At 43.7% G+C, this 17,854-nt stretch overlaps 1 protein-coding gene across 1 annotated transcript in view; it reads left to right on the plus strand.

Moving 5' to 3' along the window:
- Positions 1–15,866: 15,866 nt before the first annotated feature.
- FRS2 (fibroblast growth factor receptor substrate 2) overlaps positions 15,867–17,854 on the plus strand; it is a 55,981-nt gene continuing 53,993 nt past the window's right edge. The window contains exon 1 of the mRNA XM_083824646.1: positions 15,867–16,026. The gene's annotated coding sequence lies outside the window, so the exon portion shown is untranslated. The remainder of the gene's footprint in view (positions 16,027–17,854) is intronic.

Consider the following 17,854-nt stretch of genomic DNA (forward strand, 5'->3'; position numbering starts at 1 on the left):
TTGCCTTGATTTAAAAAAAGAACAACAAACCCACAGCTACGCGAAGCTGTATTTTTGGCAGCCCTTGAAAGATGCAATTCGAGGCAGATCGTTACAGTTTGTGCTTACCAGGGGGTTTTAACTTAAATGCTAGCTATTTTTATTGTTGCGAATGACTTCAGACTGTTTCCATCCTGAGTTATAATGGTGAAACAGATTTATTTAAAATTGCTTTGCAAAGGAAGGAGAAAATCCTTCATAATACTATAGGTACGGTTTGATATTACTGAATTGCACAGTAATTTGTCTAATTAAATACACCAAAGCTTTAGGCTCTGATTGAGCTAACCCTATGGTGGATAAAATTAAAGCAGGCTTATCTCAGTTTGTGTCCTTGCTGTTACCAGTTTTACTAACGAGGAATTTTCTACTCCAGGCATCAAACACCCAGGACTCATAGTTACTGTCACTTCTACTACAAAAACTTGGTTTTTTTAGCTAAGGCATATGAATAGTCGTCACAGGAATTTCAAACACCTACTGCTTACCCGTTTGCTAGCCGGAATTTTTTATCATGTTTTTTTTCTTTTTTAACCTAGCTCGGTCTCTTATATAACTTACCTCTTTCCTTCACCTTTGGGTTTGGCATGCTGCAGTTTACGGTCAGACTGTTGAGCCATACAGGGCTGTGCCTGGCATGTTTCTCTTCAAAGCGATACTACTACCCGATGGAAGACCTGTGCATGCACTCAGCTCAAAGATTTACTTGAGACCTTACGTGGTTAGTAGAGATGAGACTGGAAGGAATATTGCCACCCTGTCCCTCCTCTTTCCAGACAGCTGCTGGTAGTAACACCAGCCTAAAGACGCTTTTGTTGATGATGTATTAAAGACAAACCATATGAAATACATCATTGTTTGTTTCTTAGTGGGAATACAGATGTAAAAGCATGTCGGGTTGTTCTCCAAACACCAGGTGGCAGGTATGTGCAAAACGTTCTTCAGTCTCAATAGCATTTTAATTACTGGGGTTTTGGCAGATCTGTAGAGTCCTTGGTTGGTCTCGTTTGCTTTGAGACTTTGAGATCGTCTGATTAAACAACTTATATTTATGCAGAGATGACCAAATTATCTCTTGTGTATTATGAAACTGTTCAACAGCCTTATGAGCAAATCAAACGTACTGTGACAGGAAGCAAAAACAAGTGTGAATGTTGGTTTGCAATTTTTATTCATTTGGCAAGGGAATTACCTTTACAATTCAATGCCTGGTTTTTCTTTGTTTGGTTGTTTTTTGTTGTTTTTTCAGGCCGAGATTGTGTGACAATATAAATGCCCAAAATGTGATTTGGGTACTCTGCTGGATTGCATACTTTGCTTGCACTCAATTGCAGGTACAAAATGTCAGGACTTTCCACGAGTAACTATTTTTTAAACTTAATTTCAATAGACATATTTCAATGTTAATAGGCATCCATCATGAGTTATTGCTTAATGAATACTGTAAATTAATCTTTAGCTTGTATGTTTGTCGGAACTTGGGATATTCCTGAATGCAGTAGGGAAGAACAGCTTAGTTTAAGTATGGGAAGAAGAAGGTATTAGGATGATAAAAAAGAAAAACAGAAAGAATGAGAATATGCATCTTAATATAATAGTTAGGATTTATTTTAACATTCATGTATGCTACATTTATACTATTTCTGTTTTAAAATGGTCTAAACCAGAACATGAAATGGTGAGTTTCTAGCGAAACACTGTCTTGCCTATGCAAATAGCTAATACCTGTCCAAAGTTAAAATTTACATCTCAACTTTCAGAGCAAAAACCTCCTGAAAGGAGAGTAAGGAGGGCAGAGGCACTTCTCCATACTGGACTCCACCACCCTCCTAGATAGCATTTGGGAATGATCAGAGCACCTGCCACTTTGCAGAGCTTTGCGTTTGCTCTCAACCTTCCACCTTCGTCCCTATCAGCACCGACCGGGGGCTGAGGTGTTGGAGGAACGCTGCCGTTGCCCTGGGTGGCTGACAGGATGCTGTGGGCAACGTCAGTAGAGTGCAAAACAGATTCGGTGCCCGGCCGACTGCCAGGCCTCGAGTCAGCATGTCTGCCCCTGGGACAGCGCTTTGTGCTCTCTGAGCATCTCGTCCCAGGTCTGTATCCTGCCAGATTCACCATACATACAATAAATACTCTACAGTATTTAGCAGCCAAGAATCTGCTTGTGATTTCAAATAGCTAACGTGATCTAGCTGTATTGAAAGTAAACTGTGTTTTGAGTTTTGCTTACTTTTTTTATTAACAAACAAGCAATGAGTCCTAGTCCTTGTGCATTTGCTGAGGACAGAGAAGATAGTTTCCTAAGGCTGGGAATTTTTTCTAGTGGTGGTTTGTTCTTTTTCCTCAAGGATGAAAGGCAATGCCTTTACTGTAAAGGTTAATTTATATGAATTTGTGTTGCTTTCTTGGAACAGGTTGACACAGTATAGGTATTTTAAAAAGGAGAAGCAGTAAAACCTTCATTGTCTAAAAAGTGAAATTTAATAAAAGTTCATTCATAGTCTAATCTGATCCCATATGGTACTGAATGCTCACAAGTGTCCTGCCTATGTATTTAGAGCTGCAAATGCTTAGTACTTCACTAAATAAACCTGACCTTCAATCCTTGTGAAGTTGGTGGGTTTCAGTCAGGACTCGGGTGGATGAAGGTAATAGATCAGTAAAAGAAGAAGCCACCTTTTCATAGTGGAAAGGTCACTTGAAAAAAGGGCAGCCACTTCAGTAGTTTCATAATGGCTACACTTTACAGCATTCCTATGGAAGTATTAAGCTAAAACTTCTGGAAACCTGATATGTATAAATTTATGTATATGTATAAATTAAAAAAAAATAATCAATTTGTCACCTAGCCATTGCTGCTGTATGCCCTCTTGTGGACTTTGCAGTAAAATTATTTTCTTGTAGTGTATTTTATATATTTGCCCAAAGCCTTGCCCTTGATAAGTTCATTCTCCCTCCTCAGATCCGTGCTACAGCTCTTTCACCACTCTTGACAAATAGTAAAGGGAAATCATCGGTAAGACACAAAGCGAAGAATCCCAGAGTTTTATCAGATAGTGTAAACTGCGAGCTTCAGTTTTACCTGAATCCAGAGATAGTTTGTGCAACACCTCTGAATGCATTTTGTAATCACCTAGCAGTTGTCCCCAAACACAGAGCTTGGCTAGCAGCTGTTTTATCTGTCACCTCTGAGTGGCCTATTGCAAAAATATCCAAACAAACCAAAACCCTGATGCCGAACCTCTACTGTAGTGTCTCTGATACAAAAATAAAATTCACTGATGTATGTTTTTTTTAATAATAGCGGCATTTTGTAAACTGTGTCTAATGGTAAATCGTTAGCATATCACTGTGTTAGACACTCACTTGTTATCGTTACAACTTCGGTTGGAATTTCTGCCTTAAAAAATACCACCGACAAATAAATCAACGCAGTTCTTTGAGTGCATTGTGGTCTCTTCACTGCTCCACAGTTTTATCGTTTTTCCAAGGACTGACACTAGCTTACTCCGGTTGGGCTGGAATTGCATCCAAAGTAACTTCAGCGAAGACATTTAGTAATTGAGAAGCAGAACTGGATTTGAAATAACATTCTCATGATCAAAGATTCTAAGAAGCTTTTGTAGTAATTGGAGAATAACAACTATATAAAATGTGTTTGCTTCTCATATTTAAATTAAGCATAAAGATAAAATGCATGAGAGCCTTATTAAATGAACGTACAGATATTGCATCTGATAAGATCAAAGCAATTGAGTGGGATTTTAATTTAGGCATTTGACTGACCTTGTCTTAAAAAAAAAGTTTTTGAAGTAATGCTGGCTTTGCTCCATAATATCTGAGAGGTTCACTCAGTTGTGGATTGCTGCACTGGGCTATTCCCTCCTCTGTTGCCATATTATTATTTATATAGTATCCTGAGAGTACTGCATGGTGCACATGCAAACTGTGCAGGCACAGTTCCAGGCCTGAAGACCTTCAGTCTAAACAGACAATATCGAACGGGCGGTATAATAAATTGCAGAGCTCTGCTTGAACTGTAAGTGGTGTCTTTCAGCTCTACGATTATAGCCTTCAACCACTTTGAACCGAAAAGCATTTTTTGCAGTTCTCATCCTTCTGTAGCACCACAACTCAATCCAACCAGAGTGGGTAACTGAGGTGACTGCTGTTCTGTAAGTTTCACTACCTTTTAAAAATTAAAAAAAAAAAAGGCTTCTTTTTTTAAAAAAATAGTATTCTTGGAAGTCACTTGAATAAAAATTGTTCTTATGGTTTTAAAAAAGGAAATAAGAGAAAAATTCTCTGGAAATCTCCCATTTGTATCCAAAAGGCTTTGAACTGGGGAGTTGGAGAAGACATGCGGTTGTCTGGTACAGAAGTGAGGGCCCTTGGAATGAAAATGTAAGAACAAAAACTCTAAGCCTTTGACAAAATAATCCTGTATCAACCAATTGTGAATGTAGAACAACAACAACAAAAAAAAGCACTTCAGGCTGTTTTACAGAGGTTTGCACTGCCAAGTGGATCTTAAATAAGATGATATGCAACGTGCCCTGAGCGCTAACAAGACGAGGAACGACTTGAACCAGCTCTGGAAAGGCCAAGGGTATGACAGAGAAGGGAAAAAAACTATCACAGATCATCTGTGGCCCGCAGTTACCAGCTCAGGTTTTCCGTCACAAGGGAGCTTTCTTCCCTGAGGGAGCTCAAGCTTGCTTAACAGTGGAATGAATTTCCACAAGAGTCAAAGGCTCATAAACTTAAACGTTTTCGCTTCAGCTGGAAGATTTATTTCTCTGGGGTTCTTTAACATGGAACAAATATTTTTATTTTATTTTTATTTTTAAACACCTTGTTAAAGCAAAAACAACTCTGTCATCCTTTTCTGTTCCTGCTAAGAGGCAAGTATGGATTACAAACCTGATGGGCCAAGTATCTCCCTTACAGCAGATAGAGCTAGTCCCACCTGAGCCAAACTGTGCTGGGAAAGCTTCCGTGAGCCAGACAGACCTCCTTGGTCTCCATCCTTCAGACTCTCCCCCACACTTGTTTCTGTGTGAGAGAATAACGTTGGTATGTGTTTTGATCCTGTCCTTGATTTGGCTCAAAATCTAAGCTATTAAAAGTAATTGAAGGGAAATACAATTATTTCTGCTTAAAATAATTATTGCTTAAAATACCCTTAAATTAACAAGTCTACTTTTATTTCCCATGTTTCAAGCAATTATGTCGTTTGCTTATACCAGCTTCGCGTGTGAATTTCGGCAGTCCTGAAGTTGAGAAATAATACGCTGGCTGTAAACTGAGGCACCGTAAAAGCACACGTATATTCCATTACCAATATTTCTGCTTTGCCATACTTCATCTGTTCCTGTGTTACGCCTCTTCTGATTTCGGAGGATGGGGAACGAAGGAGAGCGAAGCCTGCTGCACCAGTGCTCAGAACTGTTGATCTTGCACTTTCTCTGACCACTGCTTTCACTAACAAATTATGATTAAGAGGCAGGAAAGAAGAGTAATCCTGCCAGTGTGAGCTTGGGTTCCCTCTGCAGATTTATTGCTGAGCAGGCAGAGTTGTTTTGGAAGGCAGAAAGAGAGCGCGTTTCACTGTTTCTCAACTTGACAATTTGACTTCTTCAGAGCAGCTTTTATTTCTTGCATAAAGTAATATATCCACCCCAGGGAAACTGCACAAAGGCAGTGTGGGGGCAATTTACTTCAATATTTACATTAAGGGTAATTCAAATTAATGCATTTTATCTTTTCTATCCAGATAGGAAAAACGCTGGATGAAAACAAACACGATTATGTCTGATTTTGCTGAGTCAGATCTACCTCTGCTAGGGGAAAAAAAAAATCCAAGTTGCAACTTTAAATGTTCCTGTAAATGTTCTTCCTTGGCACAAAAAAAATATTAATCATAATAATTTTAAGGGTTTTTTTTTGAAAAAGCCAGGGCCTCTCTCTCTGAGAAAGGACACGGGAATTTCTATGTTAGAGAAAGGAGTTTCAGAAGGGCAGGGGTATGAAACTCTGGTACGTGATACGGATTATAATCTGACCTTAAAGACCATCTCCCAAAGACATTTCAGTTATTCTGCCAACTGCAGCGTCCCTTAGGTGTGCAAATGCTCAAATGGCAATGCTGCTAGCTATGTATTATTGTGACGGTACCTGCTGCCCCTGTAGGCCCTGGGTGCCCTCAGAGTCATGTTAACAATCTCTGAGCATGAAAAAAAAAGTCTGTATAAGTAGTAGCCCCAGAACCTGGAATAATTAATCCAGCCATTTATGAAAAGCATCAAAAAGATGCTTGGGCAGTTCTATAAGAAACACTAAGTCATTCTGTAATTCTGTAAGCTGATGGCAAAACACACACCAGAACAGCTGTTCAGTAAAAGTTTACATCGATTCACCAGTCTTCTCTTCTCACTGTCTCAAAGCCTACCAGTTGCCATCCTATGGCCTCAGGCTTTCTGACAGTGCGATGCTTTTGCAAACTGGAAACTACAGCAGGACATACGCTTTAAGGATGCAGGCCCAAGGAAAAAGTGGTGCTATTTGTAACATCTTCTATCTGGTAGTCACCATTCATAACTTACAACTTAGACTGTGAAAAGGCTGAGAAAACCATTGATTGATTTAAATCTGACTTAATTTTTCACCAAAGGCAAAAACTCCACGCACTGGTGCTTAATCATCCTTTGCATCATGTACAAGCATGCAGTTTTCCATACAAATTCCATAAGGTGTTTAATCTGCTATTGCAAAAATACTTATTTGCATACAATCACACCCTACTGTGGTTTTAAATGTTTTCTGAGAATACATTTTGAGCCTATTATCTTAACCTCACTGCCTTTCTACCCACATATAGACTAGCAGACATGCAAACCCTTTAATTTTTATTCTGGCCTGACTGCAATTAAGTTGAAGTGCATTTGTTCTTTAAAACTATAGGACTCAGCTTATTCCATAAGTATTGTTTGTGAATACCCTGTCGCACAGCTGCCGAGCTGCAGCACGGGCTGTGTCTTTCAAATAAAAGACAGATCTCCTCTTATTACAGGAGAAAGCAGTGACGGGCAGTTTGGGGTATTTTTGTAGCGCAAATTGTTTGTTCGTGCCATGCATCCCAGTTGCTGAACACAGTCAGTCACAGAGAGCACACGGGCATCTTATCTTCCAAAAATCTTAACCCAAATACCAAGAAGCACTGACCCTGGAATATTCCTGGAGTATCTTCCAGGAATGAGGCTGCACAGCCTCTCTGGGCAACTTCTTCCAATATTTGACTACCTTCATAGGAAAAAAATATATAAAAATGATCTCTGTATCTTTGCAGTGTATCCTTTGCACTCCATTTACCTGCTACCAATGGCACTGCTCCCACTTGATTTGAATTCTTTTTCTAAAGCAATGATAGTTTTAGCCAATACATTTCTGGAAACAGTGAGCTCCTTACTCTAGTTCTGTAGCATCTGAAAAAAAACCAACACACTACCTTTTGGCTGCTTTAAACCTGTTCATTACTTCCCGTGTTACCACTTTACTACAAGGAATGGATGATAGCTCCCTACTTTCTCTGCACAGCCCACCACTTTATGTAATTCAGTCCCCTTCCCTCAGTCATCCAGGCATGGTCCATTTTGTCTTTGCCTAACTGAGAAGTCCAAGCGTTGGCAGTCATGTTTTAAACAGAAATCATTATCAATGCTTTATTATTCTTTTTCTACATTCATATTCTTTCTGATGTGGGAAACCAGAGCTTCATGCTGTTCTCAAGATGTGGCCGTACCACCTATCTCCATAAAGATGTCGCAACACTCTTTGCTCTGCTGTCTTCCTTTCCAAATAATTCCTGACATTTTTCACTTGGAGCTGGAAATGAAGTTTCTGAAGAACCACCTATAGCGACTCTCAAGATGTCTTTTCGGTGTAATAATAGCCCATGTAAAACCATGCGCATCTAATTAAGATTGGTTTTGCCCATATGCATCAGCTTACAGGTATTGAGACTGAATTTCAGCTTCTAGCTTAACACCCATGCTCAGCAGGGTGGGATCCCTCCGCAACTCCTTGCTGTCAGTGTTATATTCCATGCCTATAAAGGATTTTGCATCAGCAGCAAACCGTGCTGCTTCCTTACTCACTCTCTTTCCAAGACCATTTCTGAGTTTGCTAACCTGGGCAGGTCCCAGCATGAATCCTCGTGGGAGTCTGATCGTAACTTTCCCGCAGTGTAAAAAATGACTACTTATTGCTTCCCCGTTAACCCTTCTCTTTCAACCCGTTACTAATTCACAAGACAGCCTTCCTTCCAGACCTATGACAGCTAACTTTCGTTAGCAGCGTTGCCGTGGGATTGTGCCAAAAACTTTTGAAATCACTGCCTTGACTGTATCAGCCTGGTTTATCAGTTTGTTCATTTCGTCAGAGAACGTCATAATTGTGACAAAGCTTTTCTATCTACAAAAACTATGTTGATTTTTCCACGGTCTGACGTACTTGTTTGTATACCGAAGCCTCACCCCAGCTCCCTGCCACTGATTTGCCTGTGTGACCTGAGACATGTCTTGGTTAGTTCTCAATAGGAGGACTCAGATGCTTGAAGTGAACACCTAGGATCCTTAGATCCAAAATAACTACTTTTGAAATCCTCACCCAGTTGCTTCCCAGCTATGGAGATGCTCACATTCCATGAATTCTTATTTCAGTGAGGTTCCCAAAACACCTCTGTGATTGCTCCAGTATGTACTCCCAGCAACCTAATCCTGCTCCTACGGATCCAGTCCAGGCAGTCACAACTGAATGATTTCAGCGGGTAGGACTAAGGAAGCTGTAATAACCATGTGATGGTTACGGCAACCACCAAGTGAAGGAAAATACAAATTCATATTTTCGCAGGTAGAGGATGAAACCAAACCCAGGTTCCCCTAAAAACTGAGTTTGGGACTTTTTAATCACCAAATTAAGGGAAAAGCACAGTTTGTCCTACCCCTTAAACATTCAAGTCTTGTATATAGGGGCCCCCACAGGCATCTCACAAGCTGAAGTGAGCTCCAAGTGAAGCAAGCAGCTCCTTGTAACCCAGTTTTAGTTTTGAGGATGTTGAGAGACAAATGGTAAATGTTGGGACTGTACTTCCCAGCCTGCTCTGCACTGAAACACCTCCCGTGTAGCAAAATGGACCATTTGTCAGTGTTCTCGTTAAGAATTTGCAGTGTGGTCCCACCCTAGCATTCCTGAGCGCCCGCTGTAGAGGCTGAGACAAACGTGCGTAGTCCATCTGCCAATTTTCCAGCTGCAGCCTCGATACCTGCTCATGGGCCGCCGCAGAGCAGCATCTTTCGAGATTCCTTGGCACTAAACCCTGGCCGCTGTGCCCGCAGTCACATAAATGCCATCAGCCTTTCACAGCACGAAGTTCAGCCAGCTTCTTGCTCGGGGTGGATCCCGCGCGATCCCATTCCTCCCCTTGCCTCCGCCACGTACCATATAGGAAACCTGGAGAGAGAACTGGGCGTCAGGGATATCACCAAGCTTCAGGATTGTGTAATGTTAACGGCCACGATGCTGAGCACTGCAGCACCGAGACCCCCCATACCCCAAACCCACACACCCTTGTAAGCAACATGCAGCTGTAATTCTTCCTCTGGAAACGGGAACGCAGAAACAATCCCACTAATGCTAATGAGGTATCAACTAATACAATGACAAATGCCCTACGAATACCTAAGTAGTTACTCACTGAATGAATAAATAAATAAGGCAAAGGGCACTTTCTGCACGCAGAGATTTAAACTAACCAGCTGTCTTCTCCTGGGAGAGGCGACTACTCTGCGTCCTGAGCGAGGAAGGGTTTGCAAACTAGAAAAATGGCACATGACAACGTACTTCATTCCCCACCCTTTGCACTCACAGGGGAGTCAAAATTACAGAAGTTGCCTAATTTTTGAAGAGTCTGACATTGTGTCAATGCTCTTCGAACGCTGCTTAATACATATAGTACAGAGTTAAATGTGCGCAGCTCCGGGGCCCTGAAACTCCGCAATACCGGGGGGGAACTGAGGACATATCGGCAATCTTCACTCAGAATTTCCTTGCTTTTGTCAGATGAAGTCAAATCTTGAAAGATATTGCAACATACTGTAGCTTTTTTTTTTTTTTTTTTTTTTTGCATTTAATTAGATTTACGGCCCACTTGGTTATCACAGGCTAGTTGGAAACAGGCGTGCGCACATTGTGCAGTCAGCACATCGATGCTGCTCCTGGGAAAGAGCCAGCCAGAAGTTACAGGAGCTGCATGTGGCAGCCTTTGTTAGGGGAATGAAAACAGTTCAGTTGGGTTAAGCAGAGCATTCACTTGTGAGGCAAACTGCATTTGTATATGTACTTGTGAGGCCCAGAAGGCAGCTTCACTGGCAGTAATAATGTTTCTCAGACTTCGGATGTCCAAAAGGGTAAGGGACCAAGTATCTAGTATCTCAAGGAGTAGAACACCTAGAATCTCAGCCAGCAAGCTTAGTCTAAAATGAGGTCAGAGAAAATACCTGAGTTTAAATTCATGTTTTTGCAGCTCATTGTAATATCTATAAAAGTCTAGCTGTCACAGCAACAAGTATCCTCCCCTTCACAGCACGTTACTTAGAGCTCTTGGATCTTTCAACCACGCCGGTGGCATCCGTGTACAAGAACAAGGCAATTTATACACCTGAGGAAAAACGAATTGCGATACCACCAGTGACCTGCGTAACCAGTTCTGCTCCACTTTTCCGTGGATGTCGCAGGACTAAGAGCGGGTTTGTCATATTCTGGCAGGCATTTCAGGAGAAGTTTCATTATGTGAATTAAACCGTACGATGCCTGCATTTGCCACTGGATTTCTTTTTTTATTTTATTTTTATTTTTTCATTTTAAACTGAAATTTTGACAGCTCAACTAATGATGACCAGTAGTGAATTACTGGTGTAAATTTATGGGCTCAAACTTGTACTTACTTCTGAAAAATGAAAAAAAACCTACTAACTTTGTGGGGATAGGGGTTCTTTCTTAAGAAGTGCAGACCAGGCTGTAAGTGGCTGCTATATGGCCCTTACTGTATGCACGGGCTTTGTTTGATCATGAAAACAAAAACTTCTTGATTTGACACACAAAGGGTCATTCTACTTAGCATGCCACACATGAGGAGAGGCAGAATGTGACTGGTGTTATTCTGTGAAGCTAGCACACTAAGTCCAGCTCTCTCTCTTTGTAAATCTGTTTTCCAGCTCCAGAAATGTTTGCTATAGACTGTTTTTTTTTTCCTTGGTTTGTTTGTTTGTTTTTTGAAGAATTTTTTGTTAGTGTCTCATGGATTTTGGAGCCAGGGGAGAGGGCAGAATAAAATTACACTCTAGGCAGAATAAAATTACACTCCAGATAGCCTCTTACAACAGAGTGAGTTTCTGCACCACATTTCAGCCAGGAACATGCTTTTGCTGCTGAGTCATAAACCCTGAAAGACACTGTTTATTATATAATAGAGCCCTCACCTATAGCTGGGTTAGGTGGTGCCTATAGCAACATCAAAGGCCTTCTTCATTACAAAACAAAGCGACTGCAAAGTTCCACGATTTGTCATGAGGCTGTTGCTATGGTTTTATTTTTAGGAGAAACTGTTTACTCGCCTCTGTTTACTTCAAGAGCAGAATTTATAGTTGAAACATTAAGGATGTGTATCAGTATCCATCTACGAAAATACTTCCATTTTAAGATAAGCTTTAAAGAGAAGTATTCCTGCTGGGGAATCTCAGGCTGATCAGAAAAGGCTTCCCAGGTGAGAAGACAAACTATACATGAAATGGGATAGGTTCCAAAGTTTTTTGGGGGAAGAAATATAACTCTTCTCTTCATACCCTGAAGAAGTTTGTTGCCATGAATCTCTAAACAACATATGAAAGGAAACTGCAAAAACATGGTGCAGAATGTGGCATTCCATTCCCCCACAGTCCCTTCTTTGTCAGACCCAGGCATTAAGAACACAATCTGAATAAGGGAGAACTTTCTTAACGCATAAATCTACTGTTAACATTTTTAATGTGATGGGACTGCTCTCTTGCTTACAGAATTGAATACCGTTAAATCGACGTAGGTAACAGGCAACAGCAATTGATCTGCTGAGTACAAGTTTCATGACGAACCCCACGATGTTGGTCCCTTCTTGTAAGAATCCAGGAACTGGAACAAGACAGATCTATGAACCAATCCTGAAATACATTAGGACAGTGAAATGAAAACTTATGGAAACACAAGCTGTGGTAAGTATATTTGAAGCAGTTCAAGCTCATTTCCTCTTCAAAGACTACGAATTGTTCCAAAATACCTCTATAACCTTCAGAATTTTAAATAAAAAAGAGGTGTTAACCTGAAAGTTTTAATTTGGGCTGAAAGTGTCATTATTAAGAAAGGAGTTATTCTAAGTAGTATTTAAAATAAACACCTTTAAACACAACGTTTAATTGGGTAAACCAGTTATGTATCAGAGAACGATTAAATGTACGATTACTTTTGTTGCCCCAGAAAAGCCAGTTAGCACATCCCATAACCACTGTATAAGACCATATAAAAAATGCCCAAGCAAACAATTTGAAATGTTTAGCTACTAAAATAGTTACTTTACAAGTTTTAGCTCTGAGCTAGCTGCTTATGGAGAAGCCTTACAGGTGGCATTGGCAGCAGCATCTCATTTTTAAAGGGAGAGAATATGAGCTACACTGAAATGACAGAGGAGGTCTCTGATTCCAAAGTTGAAGGAATTATTCAAAAGGAAATTTAGGAAGATCCAAAACAGAATTGAAGATGTCATCAAAGGATTTAAAGCAATGTAGGTTCATAATTTGCAGGCATCTGCAAGCAGCTGTGCAATCTTTGAAAGAATAGCAATCTTGACAGATATCTCAGTTTGGGATGACAAAAATGATTATATATATGACCAGCAACCAATATGACATGGATCAGAAAGATCTATGAAGTGAGAAAAAGAAGGAACGACGTGGCCAGTTAGAAATTCCCAACAGCAGTGAGACACAGCATGATCTTAAGGAGCTAGAAAAACTCAACTGGAGAATGATACCCAACAGCTGCAGAATACAGCAAAGTAGCAGTGTCTAAATACAGAATTGGTCTGCCAGAAAATCTGAGTGAGCTAGCTAAGATAACATTTCAGTAAATAGTGGAGATGGCCAGTAAACAGGTGAAAAATTTCATTGCTTCACCTCTGATTAAGCTGTAGAACTAGATCCTCAAAGAGATGCCGTGCTATCCGTACCCAAAACAAACACTGGCATGTAGTTTAAATACAGCCATTCACATGAGCTGGCGAATGCATGGTAAGAGCTAGAACCATAGAATCACAGGATCACGTTGCTTGGAAAAGACCTCTAAAATCATCTAGTCCAACCTTTAACCTAGCACTGCCGAGCCCACCATTAAACTATGTCACTAAGCTCTACTTCTACATGTTTTCTGAAGACCTCCAGGGATGGTCTACATCTACTACTTCCCTGGGCAGCCTGTTTGAATACTTCACAATCCTTTTAGTGAAGATTTTTTTCCTAATATTCAATCTAAACTTCCCCTGGCGCAACTTGAGGCCATTTCCTCTTGTCATACCTGTTGGTGCTTGGGAGAAGAGCTCAATCCCCACTTCGCTGTAGCCTCCTTTCAGGTAACTGTAGAATGCAATAAGGTCTCCCCTGAGCCTCCTTTTCTCCAGGCTAAACAACCCAGCTCCCTCAGCCCTTCCTCATAAGATTTGTTCTCTAGACTCTTCAGGAGCTTCGTTGCCCTCCTTGGGACACTCTCCAGCACCTCAATGTCCTTCTTGTAGTGAGGGGCCCAAAACTGAACATAGTACTCGAGGTGCAGCCTCACCAGAGCCGAGTACAAGGAGACAACCATCTCCCTGGTCCTGCTGGCCTCAGATACAAGCCAGGTTGCCGTTGGCCTTCTTGGCCACCTGGGCACACTGCTGGCTCATATTCAGACGGCTGTTGACCAATAACCCAGTTCCCTTTCTGCCAGGCAGCTTTCCAGCCACTCTTCCCCCAGCCTGTAGTGCTGCATGGGGTTGTTGTGCCCCAAGTGCAGGACCCAGCACTTGGCCTTGTTGAACCTCGTAGATTGGCCTTGGCCCATCAGTCCAGCCTATCCAGATCCCTCTGCAGAGCCTTCCTACCCTCGAGCAGATCAACACTTGCACCCAACTTGTTGTCGTCCCCAAACTTACTGAGGGTACACTCAGTCCCCTCATCCAGATCATTGATAAGGACATTGAAGAGAAGTGGCCCCAGTGCTGAGCCCTGGGGGGCACCACTTGTGACTGGCCTCCAGCTGACTCTAACTCCATTCACCTCTCTTTGCACTTTTCCTACCCCCCTTGACAGAATAGGGAAAAAAAAAAAAAGACTCAAGAGTCCTGTGGAAACTTTGTTTATTGCTTATCCAGATGCAGCTGAGGGCTATGGAAAAATTGCAATGTAGAAATACTTAGCTGGATGTGGACTCACAGATTGAGATCAACAACTACGGCTGAAGAGACTTAAAGGCAATTCTGTGTAAAAGAGGACCTACAGGACACAAGCTGTGCTGCAGATGTCTGTCTTTAGACCAGCTCGTTGTTTCGTAGCCCATTAGATAGGCTACATTTATGAGATATACAAGCATACACAGTATGTTAGATGACCATGTTTGCTAGAGACTTCATGTTACATGACCCAACTATAGGAAGATCTTGTCTCCTCTGATCTCATCCACATCCACCCTTTCAGCTATCATTGTGTTTCTAGGACATGCAGTTGAAGAAAACCTCTGCATGAAGTTCAGCTTCTCCAGCTCTCACACAGCCCACCGGTTACATGGACACTGGGGACCGCTGCCATTCATTTGCTTCTGCTTCATCTGCTGTCAATAGCAGGGACAAAAGGTGAGCAGCTAACACAGCAACATTTTCCATTCTCCCTGTGAAAGCCCTCAGATGACTGAAGCAGTCAAAACACAAGGTGCATGACTGCTAAGATGGTTGGATGTATGGGCTGAGCAGTTCTGTGCAGTGACCAGAAGCCAGGCATTGTTTGGTGAAGTCAGAAGTCAGAGTAAGAGCAGAGAAGTTGGACACAACAAGGGGGAAATGCTTCTGTCATGGAGCACAAGTCCTGTGAGGAGTGGCTGAGGGAACTGGGGTTGTTTAGTCTGGAGGAGGCTCAGGGGAGACCTCATTGCTCTCTGCAACTACCTGAAAGGAAGGTGTGGGGAGCTGGGGGTCGGCCTCTTCTCACAGGTAACCAGTGACAGGGCTAGAGGGGATGGCCTCAGGTTGTACCAGAGGAGGTTCAGGTTGGAAATGAGGAGACATTTCTCCTCAGAAAGAGCAGTCTGCCACTGGGACGGGTTGCCCAGGGAGGTGGTGGAGTCACCGTCCCTGGGGGTGCTCAAGGGAAGGCTGGACGTGGTGCCTAGGGACACGGCTCAGTGGTGACAGTGGTATTAGGGTGATGGTTGGAGCACATGATCCTGGAGGACTTTTCCAACCCTGATGACTCCGTGACATGCGATGGGGGCGCGTTAAGCACCGCTCGCTGGCTGCTCAACCTGCGACGCAACCGCTTCATCTGTGTGTGCGCGTGCTTAGACGTTAACTCCGCAGCCACCCCGGCCGGGGCGGCCTCACGGCCTGCGCCCCGTCCCGTCCCGTCCCGTCCCTCCCGCCGCTGGGCGCCGCCGCGCAGGCCCCGCCGCCCCCTCCGCCACCCCCGGAAGGCGTCCGCGCCGTGCCCCGGAAGCGGTGGCGGGCAGAGTCCGGCCCAGCGCGAGGCCCTGCGGCTGCCGGGAGGCGCAGCCGTTACCGCCGCGGGACGCGGGGCCGCCCGCTCGCCCCTCAGCGCCGGCGGGGCCCGGCCCGGCCCGGCTCGGCTCGGCGCGGCGCGGCGGCGGCCGGCGGAGGTGGGTGCGGGCCCTCCCCTTGCCCCGGCTCCTCCTCGGGGGCCGCCTGCGGGGCGCGGGGCGAGCCCGGCGGCGGCGGCGGGTCCGGCCGGGGCGAGCTGTCAGCCCCCGGCCGCCAGCCAGGGGCCGGCCCCGGCGGCGGGGCTCGGCCGCGGGGAGCGGAGCCCGGGCCGCGCTCGCCCCGCTCCGCCCGCGGGGCTGGTGGGGGGGGGGGGACCGGGGCGACCCGGGGGTGCCTGGGGAGCGGGGGTGCTGCCGCCGCTCGCTGGCCCCGCGGCTCGTTCCTCGTGATGGTCGGGATAATCGGGGTAATCGCGGGGAGAAGCCCTGAGGAGCGCTGACGGGCGCCGGGCTGGAAATGCTGTGTGTAATACGCGCGGGGAAGGCGTGCAGCGGAGGTCGGGGTTGGAGTCCGAAAGTTGCCGGTGGTGGTTGGGTGCTAAAAGCGTTAGGGAAAGGTTTTTGGTCGCTGAATGGCTTCTGAGTCGTTTTTGAGGCTTGCGGGTTAAGGCGCTAGTGACGGAGCGGTATGTAGTGTCACGAGAAAAAATGTTTTGCCTCACCGGTGTTCGCAGTACCTCCGTATTATGACTCTGTCATTAACCCTGCACTCCTTGCTCCGCAATATGATTGCGTTTAGGGGAACGAAGGACCATTTTTTCTAAGGTTCACTGCTGGGTGAAAAGTGATTTGTTACGAAGACACCTGGGTTCAGACCCCATAAGCATCCTGCTTTCCTGCTGGGGTCAGCAGAACTGCCAGGGACGTTGTTTCATTACCTGTTTTTCCCAGCAAGTGCATCTGAAATGCACACCGGTCCACGCCTGCTTAAAAAGAAATGTGTGTTGGTATCAGCACGAACTGCCAGTTCAAGTCCAAAAATATGAACCGCGTTACAAAAGCAAAGTGATTAAGGACGTCATTTCTTGACCGAGAACCTCTGGGTTTATTTGCTTGCAGGTAAAGAATGCTTTGAAAACGCTCGGTGAAACAACATTCCAGCAGTTGTATTTATACCAGGTTAAATGGCTTCCCAGGGCTTTGCTCGCTTTCCAGTTCAATGTCTTGTCTTGAATGTTGGTGCTTAGTTGCAGTCAAATAAATTGGTCTCATTTCTGTGTAATTCTCGCACAGTAACTCTGTCTGCTCCTTCCTCGTGTGAGAAACTTCTGTTAAAGAGAAGTAGTGCAGCCCTTGTACAAAACGTTGTCTGAGGCAGTCTGTGGAAGAATCCAGCTTTGTAAGAAAAGGAGTTTTCGTAAACTGTCGAAGAATACAATATACGGCACTTGTGAAGACTGGTTTGAGGATCTGTCAATACAATTCTGCGCTTCAGCTGCCTGGTTCTTGATCTCTGAGGTTGATGTGCGATATGTCCTGTCTGCTAAATTAGTGTGTTTCTGTCCTCCGTTAAACTGGGTGAGCGTAAACAAAGATATTTACGTGCCATAGAAATTACTCCCTTTAAAATCTGATGTTGCAATAATAAATTGCGTCGGTTGAAAGTTAGCAACGTTATTTCTAACCACCGATCTGTACTACTGCTTACGATACTTTACTCTTCAAAAATTAGCTTGAAAGTAGCTGTATCCATGTTTATTAGGGGTCTAATCCAGAACCCAAATCAGGCTTACTGCCTTCTGTGACCGTTGGCTCTTGCGGTGTAAGCGATGCAGCTCTCTGAATAGTGGTGAAATCCACTCCTGAGCCACTTTAGGACCACTTTAATCACCTGAACTGTTATTTAAATTTCTGGTAAACATTAAATTCCAGTTAAGATAATACTTGACGTGGCTGTATTGGGTTTATGGCATATATGTTCTTATTA

This window comes from Anser anser, assembly GCF_964211835.1.
Source record: "Anser anser genome assembly, chromosome: 1".
NCBI lineage: Eukaryota > Metazoa > Chordata > Aves > Anseriformes > Anatidae > Anser > Anser anser.